The sequence below is a fragment of the Manis pentadactyla genome, chromosome 5 (assembly GCF_030020395.1).
Source record: "Manis pentadactyla isolate mManPen7 chromosome 5, mManPen7.hap1, whole genome shotgun sequence".
Classification (NCBI taxonomy): domain Eukaryota; kingdom Metazoa; phylum Chordata; class Mammalia; order Pholidota; family Manidae; genus Manis; species Manis pentadactyla.
This window is the reverse complement of record NC_080023.1, coordinates 71619409-71636511: the sequence shown is the minus strand read 5'-3', so window position 1 is coordinate 71636511 and position 17103 is coordinate 71619409. Positions and strand designations below refer to the sequence as shown.

General features: G+C 41.9%; 1 protein-coding gene across 7 annotated transcripts in view; it reads left to right on the top strand.

The window, feature by feature from the left end:
* Positions 1–1478: 1478 nt before the first annotated feature.
* The window catches only part of MAPK10 (mitogen-activated protein kinase 10), a 341790-nt gene continuing 326165 nt past the window's right edge, over positions 1479–17103 (top strand). For 2 of the 7 annotated variants that reach the window (XM_036906326.2, XM_036906332.2), the window contains exons 1-2: positions 1487–1885; positions 6863–6977. The gene's annotated coding sequence lies outside the window, so the exon portion shown is untranslated. Of the gene's footprint in view, positions 1886–3446; positions 3467–3772; positions 3904–6862; positions 6978–17103 lie in introns of those variants that run through there. The other 5 variants (XM_036906329.2, XM_036906331.2, XM_036906330.2 and 2 more) reach the window with 5 other exon arrangements.

Sequence of the window (17103 nt, the reverse complement as noted above, 5' to 3'; positions counted from 1 at the left end):
TTTGTTTCTTCCTCATTGATATCTAGTTATTGGGAACTGACTTTTGATACCAAAACATAGACTCCAATAACCTAAAACTCTGCTCGCTAGTTACATTGTGCTATAAAGTTGTTTGGTCAATATGTATTTTTGCTTGAGACATAGCTCTCTTGCTGGTACACCCATTGCCAAGACTAAAAGTTAAAAATCCACTGATTTTTGTTGAACTTGATATTAGAGTAAAACGGCAGCTAAAGAACTTGTCCAGTGGACTAAAAAGACAGAAAACTCATGCAAGACATTCTTTTCCCATATCCCTTCCAAGTAAAGGAACAGCAGCAATATCAACAAAATCTGATGGGATCCTGTGCAGTTTCACGATGTCTTTAGCTGCTCAGTTTATATCTGCTGCCTAGTATATCTTTTCTATTAACATGTAGAAGTAGCTCCTTATTCATGTAAGTATGTGAGTTCCAAAACGTAATGTCGAATGCTATAGAACTCAGCACTATTTGTTTGCAATAGAAACACAGTCAAAACTGGTTAAGCAAAAAAAAAAAAAAGGAATTAGGTTTAGATTATGAGGAGAAGTCGAAGGACTGAGTCTGGTTAAGCAAAATGTGTATTGAAATTTTTCCTTATGTAAAAAAATTTTTAAGAAAGGTAAAAAATTCTGGTAATTTTTTAATAGTGGAAGTGGTCAACTGCTCTCATTCTAAACTATTTGTAAATGTTAATACTATATGGAGACTTGAAAATACATGCTATCAGTCAAGGGCAGGGCAAATTACTTAAATAAAATTAAGATATTTGCCCCACAGTAATAACAAAGTTTGCATCAGTTTTTCAGAGAATTATCTGCAATTAAAAAAGAAAAGAACCTGGATTTGTAAACTCGGATTGTCAGTATATTGTCTCCACATTCGAATTACAGTCTAAGAATAAGTTTGTTAAATTTGGTTTAGTGCGTATTTATTAGGATTTTTATAAAGAACAGGAAAACAGAGTAGAGGGACAGTGCTGTGTCAATGACCTCCGGGGTCCCGGCGGAACTCAGACGCTCGCTCCTCCTCTGAGGTTATTACCATCCTTGTTTGTTTTGACACTCGGTCGCACCACTTGTCTCCCTGCTGCCTGCAAAAAGCTGAGCTGGTTGAGGAAGCAGAGACTGACTGTCTTTCCAACGGCGTTTTGGTCTGTGGCATTTGCTCCTCCGAGAGCAGGGCCGGGGCTGCGCGGGGCGGCCTGCCTCTCCGGGAGCGCACTGATGCGGGGGCGGCCACCGGTGGCTGCCCGCAGACCCTGTCTGTTCCTTTCCGTTGTGCCTGGTCCTCATTTCACCGGAAAACGCGGTAGCAGTCGCCGCATATAGACTTTTTCCTCTTTCCCTCTCCCCCTCTCCCCATCCCTAGACCTCGCTGGGCTTTGACGTCATGTGTGCTCCTTTCGGTTGCCATAGCAACCCCATTCCCCAAGCCCTCTGTCCGTCTCCTCTGGTAGGTTCCACAATGGTACAGGCAGCATCGCGCTGCACAATGGTTTCCAGGCAGTGAAAGAGGGTGATTCAGCAGCCCTTCTTCTTCTTCTTCTTTTTTTTAAAAACCTCCCCTTCTTTTTTTTATTTTTATGGGGGTGGATGGTGCTTGTTATTTGCTTACCTTTTTTTTTCTTTTTTCGTTTTTACAATTTTCCTTTTTTCTCCTCACCCCTCAATTCCTAGGGGTTTGAGTGACTTTAAGATTGGGTTTTCTTGGGAAACATCTGCCAGTCAGTCATTGTAGACAATTTGCCCACCTCCAAAGAATCTACTTATTACAGTTTGGAATGTGGTTAACGAGAAACAAGTAGGGAGGATTTCTGGGGCAAACACTGCTGGATCAGGATCGTACTTCTCAAGCACGGAATGGTAGGTAGCTCTTTGCTCATTCTGGTTCTAACCTGTTTTTTTGGAGGGTGGGGTAATGTCTATTGATTGCTTCTGGTGCCGCGGGAGAGAAAGCTTGGGAGAGAGGGGGAGAGAGGGGGAGAGAGGGGGAGAGGGGGGTGGAAAGCAGGTTAATGAAGTGAACTACCTCTGAGGCAAGAAGCCACCAGCCTTTCCTCCCGTGCAGAGCATCTCTCCCCAGACTTGGGCGTGTTAAAACCTTTCTGTTTGGAATGAGGGCTGGCAGAGGGTAGGAGGGAATGTTCTTATGGTGACCAGGGGTTTTTAGACCAATGCAGAGCTACAGAAGGAGAGGAAAAACAGAGGGGAAGAAAACGGCTGTTCTTGTTGGAAGCGCTGGCCTCAGTCCTGTACCTAAGAAATGCTATGGGTTCTATAAAACATTAAAAAAATCATGTCTTTAAGTATGCATCTATGTTTACTTCCGAGAGGTGTAACTTAAATAAATAATTTAGAATATATTTAAATATTTTAGGAGGGATTGATATTTATATATTTTGCCATATATATGGTATATATGCAAAACTAATGGTATTAGTCTTGTGGAAACATCTGGGCTAAATTTGGGATGGAGAGAGGAACACCGAAAAGGGATCAGGTTAGAGGTAAGACAGACATTGGCACTGCAGTCACATAGGAAAGGGGTCCCTTTAAGAAAGTGATCTCCTAGTCACAGCAAGCAGCAATTTTTTTTTTTTTTTAATTTATGGCATGGTTTCCAGGTATTCTGTATTGGGATACTGTGTCCCCTAGAAATGTCAGAGCTCTTTTGGGAAAAAAATATATATCATCAGAATTGAGCATGGCACTATATTTATCAGAATTTATGAATTTGTGCCTGCAGCAAAATAAATGTGATTTATTGGAAAATCTTCAAGTAAATCAAGGTTAGAGACATTTCAAGAAAATTATATATATATATATATATATATATATATATATATATATTTTTTTTATTCTCCTCTGCATTTAAACCTAGAGACAGTCTGTTTTTACCCCCTTAAAGACATAACTTACCAGGGTATTGCAGTTTAGCCACAGAAAAAGAATGGCTTATCCCATGGCAGTCGCTCTGAAATAATCACAAGGTTGTTCACATGGGCTGTCTTTGCTGCAGAGTCTGACAGAGTCTGTACAGCAGCCCTGCTTGCGTCTGGTGTGTTGATGATAACTTTTATGAACAAACCTGAAAGAGGCAAGCTAAGTCATATGGGACAGGCTGCAGTTCAGACTGAAACAAAATGGATATAAGTGCATCAGGCTTTGCCAGCCCCAAGGTCCAATTTCTCCTTCTGTCTCTACTCTGCTAGTTGTTGGACCCTGAAAGATCACACAGAATACTGATCAGCATATTACGAATGGTTGCAGGAATGGCCATTTCTCTCAGAGAGGCTTCTGTAAATTTGCTACCTTAGGTGAGCATATGTATTTCAAATATAGATAGCGATGCTCATGAATGGGCTCACAGGCTTCTGACTCCACTTTGGCACCATTGGATTTTAGGGGCTAGGCAGTTTGGCTGTAGCAGTTTTGCTGCCTCTGGTATGTATTCCCTCCTCTATCTTGAAATCTCTTTCTTAAAATTGACAAAATTAGGTTATTTCATCACACAGAGTAAACTGGGTTTTCTCTTCCCCACAATGGAACTAGAAAATTAGATGACCAAGGTGGTATGACCTTAGATGTTTAAAATCTTCATGTTTCCTCATTTGCAATTCACTCCCTCCTGTTGTTGCAAAGTCTCCTTAATTTGATGGGCTCCTGGTGTTACAGAATCTCTGCAGTTTCAGTACAAAGGTTCTTGATGATGAGGCAGTAAGAAATTAAATGTAGAGTGGAAAAATCAGCTGCCTCCAGCTTCCTGCTTGCTCGCCCCAGAACAGCATCTGCTGTTGGGAGGAGTGTGTTTGCTGTGCTGGAAGAGGATGTTTGTGAACAGATCCCAGGGGGACCGCGTGTGTTTTTGCTGTCATTGTCTGGTACGTCTGCAGCTACTAGTATTTAATGGTTTCATGGTATGTGGTCAGTATTTTTCAAGGTTAGAATGAACTGAGAATTGGTTGTGGATGCTATAAAATATGTGTATATTTTTAAATTACAGGCAAATTCGTAGGCTTTCCCTTGTAAGTGTATCCTATAGGAATATCTTAAGGAAAAGGTGTCTGCCCAAGCTAAGTAATATGAAAAAGCCTCCCATATTTAATATTTTTTTTAAACTTTATTGTGGCTTTATGTAAGTGATTTTTTTTTTTGGATGTAATTTTAATGAGAAAGTCTTTTAACACTGTTGATAGAGACAAATTGGGGGTTTTCTTATTTGTCAAATATGGGGGGCAACTTCTCTCCCTGCTCTAGTTCTCGCTTCAGGTTACATTTGTAGCTAAAAGACTTTGAATGGAATTGTGTTATGATCGTTTAGTTAGTTGCCTATAAGAATAATGGACTCAAAGCAAGAGAGACTTCTTTCAATTAGTATAAGAAGTAAACAAATTGACATTAAATTCTTTTTCCATTGCTACTATTTCTTCTTGTAGTGTCTTTTAAGATTTTTGTTGGACAATGCAACACTTATGCAGAAAGAGTCATAGAGTGCCTAGTAATGACATGAAAGAAGTACAGTGCTGTATTTGCTGCAGTTCCTATCATATATTCATCTCTTACATCTTCTTCTGAGGATCAAAGACTTGTGGAAAAAGTTGGGCCTATAGACTACTTGGGAAGATGCTTTTTAGTAAAGAAGAAGAGAACCTATTTGTTTCTTTAGCACATTAGTTATATTTACTGTATTACATAAGTCTGAGATGAAATACTGCTGCTGAATCAGATAGAACATCATGCTGCATATTGATCATTTGAAAGAGAAAAATGTAATTTAGAATAGGACCTTGGATTTTCAGAAACTTACTCATCTGTACATATTTTTAGGGCAAAGTAAGATTTTGACTAAAGATTTTTCAGTTTGAGTACATTTTATCCTCAAGAAAAAATCAAGCAAAGGAAATAGAGTGAAAAATCTGTATGTTTTAGGTACTATGGCCTTTGGCCTCCCAATTTAATAGAAGGGAGTTTAATTTCTTATTGTGAATCTTGGTAGGACTCTGAATGGAGGCCTTAGGTGATAGTGAAAATCTTTAAATTAAAATAAACATTTCTGGTTTGAAAAGTGGACCTCAAGTTTAGTGAAAATCTTTAAATCAAAGTAAATATTTTTGGTTTGAAAAGTGGACCTCAAATTTATACTTTTTTTTTTTGGTAAAGCATTTTCTAGTTGCATTGACATTTTGGATCCATAACAAAACATTATGGCCTTTTTTTTGCTGTTCTTATCCCTGAGATGTAAAACCCATAGTCTTATGGAACTAGTGCTCCTAGGAATGAAAATTAAGATTTTGAATAGAAAAAGAAATGACTGAAGGTCACCTAGAAACATTTTTAACCCATAATTACTCTAAAAGCTGTATGTTGTGCAGGTATAAAATGAAATTCCCCTATAGAACAATCAGGCATTTGCAGAGTGGCCCACACAAGAATAAACAGGAATTTTGTTACATTGTGTGTGTTAGAAAGGAGGAAAAAAAGAAAACCACACAACCCAGCAATGACTTAAAAGTATTAGAAATTCTTCCTGGTGACTTGTCTCTATAGAAGTAAAACTGCCTCCCAGTTTGTAGATGTTAACTGGCCTGAGTGCTCCATATGCATCCTAAAAATGAGTTTCTTAAAGTAATTATTCTCTTTTATACATTGGAAATAGGATCTGAAAGCATTTAGTGAAGTAAAAATCCTAGGCCTGTTTATTTGGTAATGTTTATTCAGTGTCTCTATTTCCTCTGTCCTAGCATTTACTACAGAATCCTAATTGCCTATTCCTGTGTTTCCTATGCTATCTACTAAATTATAATCTCTGCCAGGGATTGTGTCTGTTTGGCACATAGTAAGAACACATAAATATTCCTTGAATGAATGTCTCCCAGGTACAGAGTTCTCTGCTAAGTGCTGTGGTTTGGAAGAGTTTGGGAAATTGTAACACAAAGTTTTTGCCATTTGGGAGCTTAAAGATGGTATTTGATCAAGGCACCATGTTAGGGATTTGACAATAAATGTAATAGGAATTCAGAAAAGAAAGAAATTCACCTCTTCTGTAATGGTGGTAGGTAACACTGGAGGCCGCACTGGGAAGGCTGGGAAACAGGAGGGAATGGAGGAGGAATTCCTAGCAGTAGTTACTTGAAAAGGTCTCTTATTTGGGGCAAAGAGGAGGTTTGTTTTTGTTTGGTGGGCATATTTTCCAAACTAGAAACCAAGATTTACAGTTTGATAATGATAGAACCATGGAAACCTGCATTGCCCTGGAGAATTTGGTCCAATGTAATATTGAACAGTGATGGTAACAGACTGAAGTTACAAACCTACTTTGCAACCAGAGCAGATTACAGAAAAACGTACATACAAGTCTCTTTCCAGCATAGACCAATTTCATTTTAGTTTTATTTAATTTCACATACCTCAGAATTTTCCAGACTTCTCTTTCTCCTCTTTTTATCCATAACCATGTAACCATTGTCCCAATGAAATCTTATATAAAGGAAGAATATCCAAACATGTAACAGTGGAACTGTTTCAGATGAAGCTGAGTATCACAAAACTGAATCCAATCACAAAACTAAATATCATAACAACCAAAGTAACAATTGCTAGTTGGACTTATGCTCAGATTTTAAAAACATCTATCTACTCTGGTGTTGGTTAACACCAAAGTTCTTTTGTTTGCAATAATTTGAACAGAATGAATCACTTTGAGAAGTTTTATTCTTTCCCCCTGAGTCCCATCACTCATCACTAATTGTCTTTTTCAATCTTTTTGTTTTCTAAATGCAGGTAAAATTCCCATTTAAATGTTAAAATTATACTCATTCTCTGTTTTTGCTTTGATTTTAGGCTAGTGTGAGAAACACCAATGGCAGGACCATCTCAGATCTTCGTTATGGCAATTCATGCAAAAAGCTGTTGAATTAGGCATATTTCCTATAGATGAGAAACCATACAAGCAGTGGTAAGTTGCAAATTTAAATATGTTCCTTAGCAGAGAAAATGTGTTCTATATAACCAATTTAAATATTGCATATAATTTAGTGCTTGGATCTGAAGAAATGCTGTTTCAAATAATGTCAGCTAAAGACAGAATGTTTTAACTGATGGTATAGTAATATTAATATTACATATAGTAGTATGAGATTTTGAGGTGCAGGGGTGCATCATACAACACCAAGATGCTACCACCCTGGATACTAGCCTATGTACGATGACTGCAACAAAGAATTCTATATGGTTGAGTAGTAGTTTAGTAGCAGTGTTTTTCAGTGGCTTTTATTATTTGCAACATAATTCTGTATTTTACCAGTTCATCCCATTTAGTAAAAGAATTGGTTCTTAGCTAAATTGTAATGCTCAATTCCTTCAGGAACATACACATACACACATATGTATATTCCAATATAAATATATAGGAGTATATATAGGAATATATAGATGTATATATATAGTACTTAGATCTTTAGAATATGGGAAAAGAAATCATGTCATGATTTTATAAAGCTCAACTTATAGACATTTTACCCTATAATTTCTGTTGTAATAAAACCAAATTTAAAATAGATCCAGTTCTCTGCTAGATGAAATAATACTAAAGACTTTTAATATTTTATAAAAATATCAGCACACACAGGCAGAATATCTTTTTTAATTAAAGACTTGATGCTTCACAGTCACTGAGGTCAATAATCAATAGACTCCAGTAGAGATGAGCCCGTTATAACCTGTTAAATAACATCTTTGAAAAATAGAGTATGACAGTAGTACTTGTAAGAGTCCAAAAGAAGCTGTTTTAAACTAGTGATAATATCTCTCTTTCATTTGCTTAGTGGCTTATATAACTCAGTAGGTGGGCTGCCTTGTTAACTAATGCATAATTGATAACTGCAGAAGACTGATGAAATTATACGTATTTCATGTCATGATTTTTGTTACAGTTTGGTTGCAGTTATATTGAAAAAGCAGATAAAATTGTCATCACTATGCTGTGCTTAGTCAACTTACATTAAATGAGTCTTTGTTATAAAGGGAAATCATATGTAATTGCCAATAGTCAATAATTTTGATCTAAATTAAGAGTAGTAATCTTATATGGCTGAACTTAATATTCTATATAATGTGTCACTCCCAGTGATATAGAAGACATATAGTATATTGCCCCATCTTAAACAATTAATCTTTAAGTAAACATTTATTGTAAATTTGTGATGTACATATTATCCTTAACTCTTGTGATAGATGAGACAGTACTTACCTTAAAGGAGTTTTCAGTCTAAAGGGTGTGTCACTTATAATAAAATGTGCCATTACAGAGGGGAGAGCTATCCTAGAGTGTGGTACTTAACTCTGTAACCCAGTGCTGTTCAATGGGTAAACATAGGGTGCACAAGACAGTCCACTACAGATGGGGTGGAGATGGCTTCCTGTCGCGCGCCTCGTCCTCGCCGGCAAGAACAGCACGCAACAACAGCAGGATTCTTCTGCAGAAAGCTTTAATCTTCAGCTCTTTTGTGATACACTCATCAGGGGAAGGACCCAAAGGGAAAGACTGGGCTAGCTATATAGTTCTCATGCTCCAAGCTGATTGCGCGCTGTCTGTGATGCTTCATTAGCATAGCTGTTACGATACGCCAATTGGCTAGTAGGTGAAGGTCTAATTAGCATGTGGTATGCGGCCAGGAAGTGGCGGGATTATCCAGAAGTAGTCTTTGTTTTGCCTACAACTTTTTCTCAAGCTGGGCGCCATTTCTAGGTGCGGCAGGTATGGCTACCAACATCTCCCCCTTTTTTGTTTTGTTGAAACTCAGGGCGGAACTTGTCAGCTGAGGTGGAGATAGAGACCTGATCTCCAGAAACATTTGATGTCCTATTTTTGGAGAGGGGTTTGTAGACATCCACCCCTATGCAATCAGGCATGTCTCTCAGAGGGGCCCATGACCTCTTGCAGTGCAGTGCCTCGCACCCTCTAGCTGACGATGGGACCGCCTGGTACAAAGGGCTTGGGCCTGTGCAGTGACCCTCTTGTACCGAGTTTCGTATGAGAAGCTTCGGGTAAGCGAACAGGTACCTTAACCTGGTGCAATGCCACAAGGGCTCAGGGTGCAAGGGCTACCTCAAGCTAAAGCTGAGCTTCTTTATTGAGCATGTTGAGCCATACTTGGGGAGAGGCGCCAATATCTACCGCCATCAAGGCTTGAGCAAGGATCACTTTATCTTGCCTGTGTTGGGCACGGAGCCTGCATAACAACCAGAGTAGGAGCATGAGACCTCCAAGCATGAATACACCTATCCCAGCCATGCCCGCCCACTCTTTAACGTGGGAGAGAGCTCTGTGGAACCAGGAAGAGAGTCCTTCTGCTACGGAAATATCTAGCCGGGTGGAGTTGATGTGGGTTATTTCTTGCCGTAGCTCTTCTAACGTTCCATCAAAGTCTTGGGACCAGTTTCCTGAAAGATACTGGGACAGGCTTCGTGACAGATTAGCTGCTCGCGTAAAGTTTTCATATTGTATGCTAGTAATGCAGAGAGCGCGAAACTTTCGCTCACATCCCAATTGGGCTAACTGCCAGAGCACATCTAGTTGCTCTTCCACTAGATCTACTCGCTGATTGAGGACCATAATTCCTCCTTTCATCTTTCCATCAAGTGAGGATTGACGGTCCAGAGCAGTGGCTACTGAATCCGCAAGATTATTCAATTCTGCAGCCGCTTTAACAGAGGTGTCCAAGGCTATGGCAGCTGCAGTGGCAGCCACTGCAGCCAGAGATATTAAAGCCACTATGGCGGTAGTGACGCTAAAGTCACGTTTCTCACGAAACAAGGTCATGGAATCAGGTGAATCCACTGGGACAGGGACCCAGCGAGGAATGCGGGCCACTAAAGCATTGGAATGGACAGTTATATTCCAGCACTGAGACAAGAAACAGGTGTCATTGGAGCAAGAGTCAAAACTGTTATTGGATAAGATAAATAGAAATGGGGGATACACGCATACCGGAGTAGGTGGATATTGAGCAGGGGCTGGTGCAACTCTTTGACATGAAATATTATAAGTAGTCTTATTCACCTGGTATACAGTTTTGCCATTTAAGGTTGGGCTTGTAGCTTCATAGGTACAGGAACTATCAGACATCCCAATCCCTCCCCCTTGTAGGACAATAAAGGGAGAAAGGTCTGAACATGAACCATTAACTCCACACAGCAGCCATTTATCGAAGGGGTTCCTGCCTACATCTTGTTGGAACTCCCCTCCTTCTGCCACCCTTCTATAAACGCTGCCTCCATATCTGGGGACAAGGAAAATTTGTGTCCCTCATCTGCCCAGGTTGTTGCATGTGACTGGCAATCAGTCCAGGGCCATTGCTCTCCCTCATAATCTCCCACACAATGGGGAGCATATTTGGGTTGACGGGGACGGTAAGGGAAGAATATGTTGCTATAGTTAATCTGCTTAATAGGAGGTTTCACAAATGTACCATTGATCCAAAGGACCATTAGGCTTACTACTGCATTAGTGTAGGTCTTATTCTCACGAAAGGACTGACTAAATTCACCCGATTTTCTATCACGGCTAAACCACCCGTACATATGCTGTTTAAGGGACAGGCAATTTGAGTGGTTACGAGTGGTGAAGCACAAAGATCCATCGGTTTCAAAGGTTCGGTTTTCTCCTAAAGAAACTGCTAGAGAATCTAATGGTAAGTAAGGCAGGTTCATGCTAGAGTTAGTAGTAAAAAAGCGTGGAAAAACTGCTGCATTATAGCGAACAGGCATGGGCTTAGGGAAGACTGACAATATTCCCCATCTCAGTACTCCCTGAGTCAGGATTCCCATCGACAAGATCAGGATCCACAGGCACAGGGACGCCATCTCCTTTGTTCAGGACTTTCCTGGTCAGGCGTTCCGGGATCCAGAAGGGGTTTTCTTCACCCTGGGGAAAAACACATACAGCCCCCCTGGATCTAATTATAATTGGATCCGGGCCTTTCCATTGGTTAGATAGTACATCCTTCCATTTTACTAGTTCTTGTGGGTCTTTTGGCCATTGATGATGGCGGTCCGCCGCTGTATGGCCTTGAGCATCCAGGTTTAAAAAATTGAGAGTGAAAAGTGCTAGGGCTATAGCTGTTTTGGGCGTGGGGGGTATGTCCTCAATTCCCCCTTTTTGTTTAATTAGATAGGATTTGAGAGTGCGGTTCGCGCGCTCCACAATCCCTTGACCCTGTGGGTTGTAAGGAAGACCAGTGATATGTTTAATTCCCATGTGATGACAAAATTGAGCAAATTTGGCAGAAGTATAGGCGGGACCATTGTCTGTTTTGAGGATTTGGGGTAACCCCCATGCGCTCCAAGCCTCAAGACAGTGGTGAATGACATGGGAAACTTTCTCTCCAGACAATGGGGAGGCAAAGATGACTCCCGAACATGTATCCACGGATACATGTACATATTTCAGCTTCCCAAAGGAAGAAATATGTGTTACATCCATTTGCCAAACCTGTAAAGGCTTAATACCTCTAGGATTGATCCCAACATGAGGTGTGGGAAGAAAACTGCAGCAGTGTTGGCAGCTAAGAACAATGTTCCTAGCTTCGGCTCTGGTTATGCTAAACCGCTTGCGCAGTGTATCAGCAGTGACATGAAATTGTGAGTGGAATTTTGAAGCAGTGGCGACAGGGTCTAGCAGAGGGAAAGCTATACTTCTAGTTGCAAGGTCTGCTAAGTGGTTGCCTTGTGTCATAGGCCCGGGAAGGCCTGAATGTGCTCTAATGTGGGTCATATATAAAGGAGAGCGTCTAAGGAGTAATTGTGATTGTATTTGTTTGAACAGGGTAGCTACCGAACTTGATGCTTTGATCAGCCCAGCTACTTCTAGGGAATTAACTGCATTAACAACATAACGAGAGTCTGACACAATATTTAAAGGCCCATGAAAGGTTTGTAGTACTTCCAAAACTATATGGCACTCTACTATTTGAGGAGTATTGGGTGTATACCTTTTTGTTACTATATTGCCGTTATGGACATAGGCACCTGTACCTGTCTTGGATCCGTCTGTATAGACTGTGTCTCCGTGCGGTAACGGGGTGTGGCTAATGATTCGAGGGAATACTAAGGGATGAGCTTTAGCAAAATTAAGGAGAGGATGCTTAGGGAAATGATTATCAAATGTTCCTGAAAAGCTGTAAGCAAGTATTGCCCAATCGTCATTCATGGCGCATAATGTTTGTATTTGCTCTTTGTTGTAGGGTGTTATGATTGTATTTGGAGCTTTTCCAAAATGTGTGACTGAGGTTTTTATTCCCTTTAGAGCGAGACTGGCTATGGTAGCAGGGTAATATTCTATAGTTCTAGCCTGAGAGGCCTGGGGATGGATCCAGATCATTGGTCCTTGCTGCCACAAGACTGCAGTTGGCAGTCCCGGAGTAGGAAGAATGCATAATTCAAAAGGTTCATTTGATTGTATCCTACTCAATTGTGCTGTCATTAAGGCCTGTTCTACCTTATGGATAGCTTGCACTGCCTCAGGTGTAAGGGAACGCGGAGATGTTAGTTGTGAGTCTCCTTCTAGGGTTTTAAACAGTGGTTTCAAGTCAGTGGTAGGTATCTTTAAAAACGGCCGCAACCAATTAATGTCTCCTAGGAGTTTCTGGAAATCATTCAAAGTTCGCAGCTGATCATGTCTTATCTCAAGCTTTTGGGGGCAAATTACATCTGTATAAATGGTGGCTCCTAGGAATTTGCTAACACTAGATTTTTGGACCTTCTCACTGGCTATATTCAGTCCCCAAGTCTCTAGGGATTTAGTGAGCTTTACATAGGCCTCTTCTACTTCTGCTGATTGTGGGGAGCAGAGAAGGATATCATCCATGTAGTGAATGATTTTCAGTTTGGGGTAGTTTTCGCGAATTGGTGCTAGCGCTTGCTGAACATACAGTTGACATATGGTGGGGCTATTTGCCATCCCTTGAGGGAGGACTTTCCACTGAAATCTGGCGTCTGGTTGCTCATGATTAATAGCTGGCAGGGTGAAAGCAAACCTTTCTCTATCTTTGGTGTTTAGGTGTATGGAGAAAAAACAATCTTTGATGTCTATTATGATTACTTTCCATTCTTTGGGTAGAGCAGAGAGAAGTGGCAGTCCTCGCTGGACAGGTCCAAATAGCCTCATTTGAGCATTTACTGCTCTCAAGTCATGAAGCAATCTCCATGATCCTGACCTTTTTCTGATTATAAATATGGGCGTATTCCATGGAGATACAGAGGGTTCTAAATGTCCTAATTGGAGCTGTTCTTGTACTAAATGGTGAGCTGCTTCTAATTTCTCAGAGGATAGGGGCCACTGAGGAACCCATATGGCCTCCTCTGTAAGCCAAGGTATGGGCATGGCGTCTTCAATGGCCCCTACGAAAAACCCAGACCATGACGGTCATTTTTTACTTTGGGAAGGATAGGCCCTGTGCGTCCCTGTTGGTGTTTCCCTAGTCCTTTACCAGGAATATATCCCATATCCATCATCATGCCTTGGGCAGGGGTGGAGTATTCATTAATAAGTTTAAGGCCTAGGCCCTGCATAACATCTCTCCCCCACAAATTGACAGGCAGTGGGAGCACATAAGGGGTAACTGTACCTTTTTGCCCTTCAGGCGCCTGCCATCTCAATGGTTTGGCACTAATGGTAGGACTAGACTCATACCCTAAACCTTGTAAAGAGTGTGAGGACTGTGTTATAGGCCATTTGGAGGGCCACCAGGCTGCAGAGATAATACTTCTATCTGCTCCAGTGTCTAGGATTCCTTCAAAACCTTTTCCCTCTATTTTAAGGGTCAATTTTGGTCTGTCTGCTAAATCTAATACTATAAAGGCTGAGTTATAATTAGAGGAGCCAAAGCCCTTTTCTCCTCTCTCCGTGGTGGCAGCTGGATAATTGGCATGGAGACTAGGCAACACTAAGAGTTGGGCTATGCGGTCTCCTGGGGATATAGGGTAGATTCCTCTGGGGGCTGAACACATGATTTTTACCTGTCCCTCATAGTCTTGATCAATAACTCCGGGGTGGACTACAAGGCCTTTCAAGGTAGCAGAAGAGCGCCCCAAGAGCAACCCTACTGTTTCTGGTGGTAAGGGGCCTTTAAAGTCTGAGGGGATGGGTTGAACTCCCATCTGTGGAGTTAACACTATTCTGGTGGTGGCACGGATGTCCAATCCTGCTGAACCTGGAGTAGCTCTCCTTGGGGGGCTGTGCTGCTCCTGAAGGACACTGGTGTGCTGGCTGCCCCATATATTTGCGGGCCCTGGCGGCGGGGGCCCCTCTGGGAGTTTTTTGGCGACTCTAAGGGTTTCCCTTCTATGTCTTTAACAGATCGGCATTCCTTAGCCCAATGTCTGCCTTTCTTACATCTCGGGCACACTCCAGGGGTTTTCTGGGCCATCTGTTCGAAGTTTGGGCCTCTACAGTCTCTCTTCATATGACCTAGTTGTCCACATTGAAAACACTTAACATTCCTATTAAGGGTTTTTACTTGTTTATGGCTTTGCAATATAGCGGCGGCTAGGCCTGCATTGGTGAGGGGCCCTCCAATCTCCCTGCAAGCTTTCAGCCAAGCAGTCAATCCTTTCTGTTTCCAGGGGGTAATTGCCTGTCTGCATTCTCTGGTGCATTGTTCAAACACAAGTTGTTGGACAAGGGGCATGGCCTGTTCTTGATCTCCAAACACTCGGCCTGCAGCTTCCATCATGCGAGCGACGAAGTCTGAGAATGGCTCGCTTGGTCCCTGAATTATTTTTGTTAAATTACCTGACACTTGTCCTTTATTAGTGAGGGCCTTCCATGCCTTAGTAGCACACGCATTTATCTGTGTGTACAATGGTACAGGAAAAGCGATCTGGTTGGCTACCCACTGTCCCTGGCCTGTCAACATATCATAGGACCAATGACACGCGGGTTCCCCCGCAGCAGCGTTATCACGCGCCTGGGTCATGCTTATATCATGCCATAGTGCCTTCCACTCTATATACTGTCCCATGCTAGAAAGACAAGCTTTTGCTACATATTGCCAGTCTGAGGGTGTCATAGCGGATTCCGCCAGCCTTTCAATCTGCGCTAGGGTGTAATTAGCACTGACTCCATAGGTCCGAACGGCCTCTGCGAGGTCTTTAACCTCTTTATGGGTAAGGGGTTGATGGGCACGTGCTCCATTGTCTTCGATTATGGGGAACATCTGTCTAATTGCCCTTAAATCCTCTGGAGCACAGAAGGAATGTGCGCCGTTCGCATAGGGCGGCGGGGCTAAGGGCGATGAGGAGCGTCTCACTTTCATTTTCCCTTTGGTTTGCGTCTCCGTTTTGCTGGCATCTGTACTTTTGCACTTAGCAGTTCTAGAGACTCTGGTCTCTTCCTCCTCTTCCGAGGACATTAATTCATCTTCTGATTCCCTATTGGAAAGTTGGAGTTCCCTCAACTCTTTCCAGGGGTATTTGCTATTTTCTCCGAGGCGGTCGTCACCTGCTTCTCGGGGCTCTTTCGCTTTTGCCCTGGACGGGCTCTCTCCCTCAATCTGGGGCTTTTTAACTTTCGTTTTAGCGGCCCTTTTTCGGCCGCGAGCTAGCTCTGTCTCCCGTTCCATTTCTGACATACTTTCTTGGATGTCTGACAAGGCTCTCTGACCTGCTTTTATCACCTTTTCACACTTTTCATCCTGCAGGCAAGCTCTAATCAGTTTCCATAGTGGTCTAGTGCCTCCTCTCAAGTGTCCCTCTTCTTCTTCTCTATCAAGATCTTTCCCTAACTTGTCCCAGCTTGGGATGGAGAGGGACCCTGAACAGATAAACCAGGGGGCAACACGGTCTATTTCTTTTACAAATGATCCTAAAACTTTGGTGGAGACCTTCAAATTTCGCTCTTTGAGAACTGCCTGTAATGCTGAGACTAACGATGGTGCGTTTCCCATGGTGCCTCTTTATTTACAGAGAACCATCAGCCACCACCCTTAAAAGCGCGTCTCTCGGAACTTACCTCTCCGGGCTATCTCTGCAGTTCTGAATCTTCTCCAGATGTCTGAAGGGTCCTCCCGGTGCCGGTGATGTTCTGGTTCCCGGGTTTCGGCACCACTTGTCGCGCGCCTCGTCCTCGCCGGCAAGAACAGCATGCAACAACAGCAGGATTCTTCTGCAGAAAGCTTTAATCTTCAGCTCTTTTGTGATACACTCATCAGGGGAAGGACCCAAAGGGAAAGACTGGGCTAGCTATATAGTTCTCATGCTCCAAGCTGATTGCGCGCTGTCTGTGATGCTTCATTAGCATAGCTGTTACGATACGCCAATTGGCTAGTAGGTGAAGGTCTAATTAGCATGTGGTATGCGGCCAGGAAGTGGCGGGATTATCCAGAAGTAGTCTTTGTTTTGCCTACAACTTTTTCTCAAGCTGGGCGCCATTTCTAGGTGCGGCAGGTATGGCTACCAACAGCTTCCTAAAGAGAGTGACATTGTAGCTGAAGGTCAAGGACAATAGGAGGTTAGCCTGAGGACAGCAAGTAGTAGGAACATTTTTCAAGAGTCCAGAGGCTTGATAGCACATGACTGCTTGGGAGCGCTCCGTGTCACTCACTGTGCTGCGGCATGGAGCAGTAGGGGATGAAACTGAAGAGGGGTACAAAAACTCTATCATGAAGGATCTCTTAGGCAAAGCTAAGGAATTTTTATTTTATTCCCAAATGAAGAACTTTTAAAAGATTTTAAGTAGGAGAATGATATCAGATTTATTTTTTTTGTGTGTGAAATATATCATACACATAGAAGAGTCTATAAAACAAATACAGTTTAAGAGATAATTATAAAGCAGACCTCACATATCCACCATTCATTTTAAGGACTAGACTCCTAGGAAGTTCCTGTATGCTCCTTTCAGGTCATGTGCTTTTTCTTCTTCACTACAGGTAACCACTAACCACTACCCTGCCTTTCTCATAGTCATGCCTTGCTTTTCTCTGTAGGTTTTGCATTTTGTAATCCTAAAAATATATTCTTAATCATTTGATTTTGCTAAACATTGTAAGATTCTTCCAGGTTAATGTATATAGTTTATTAAT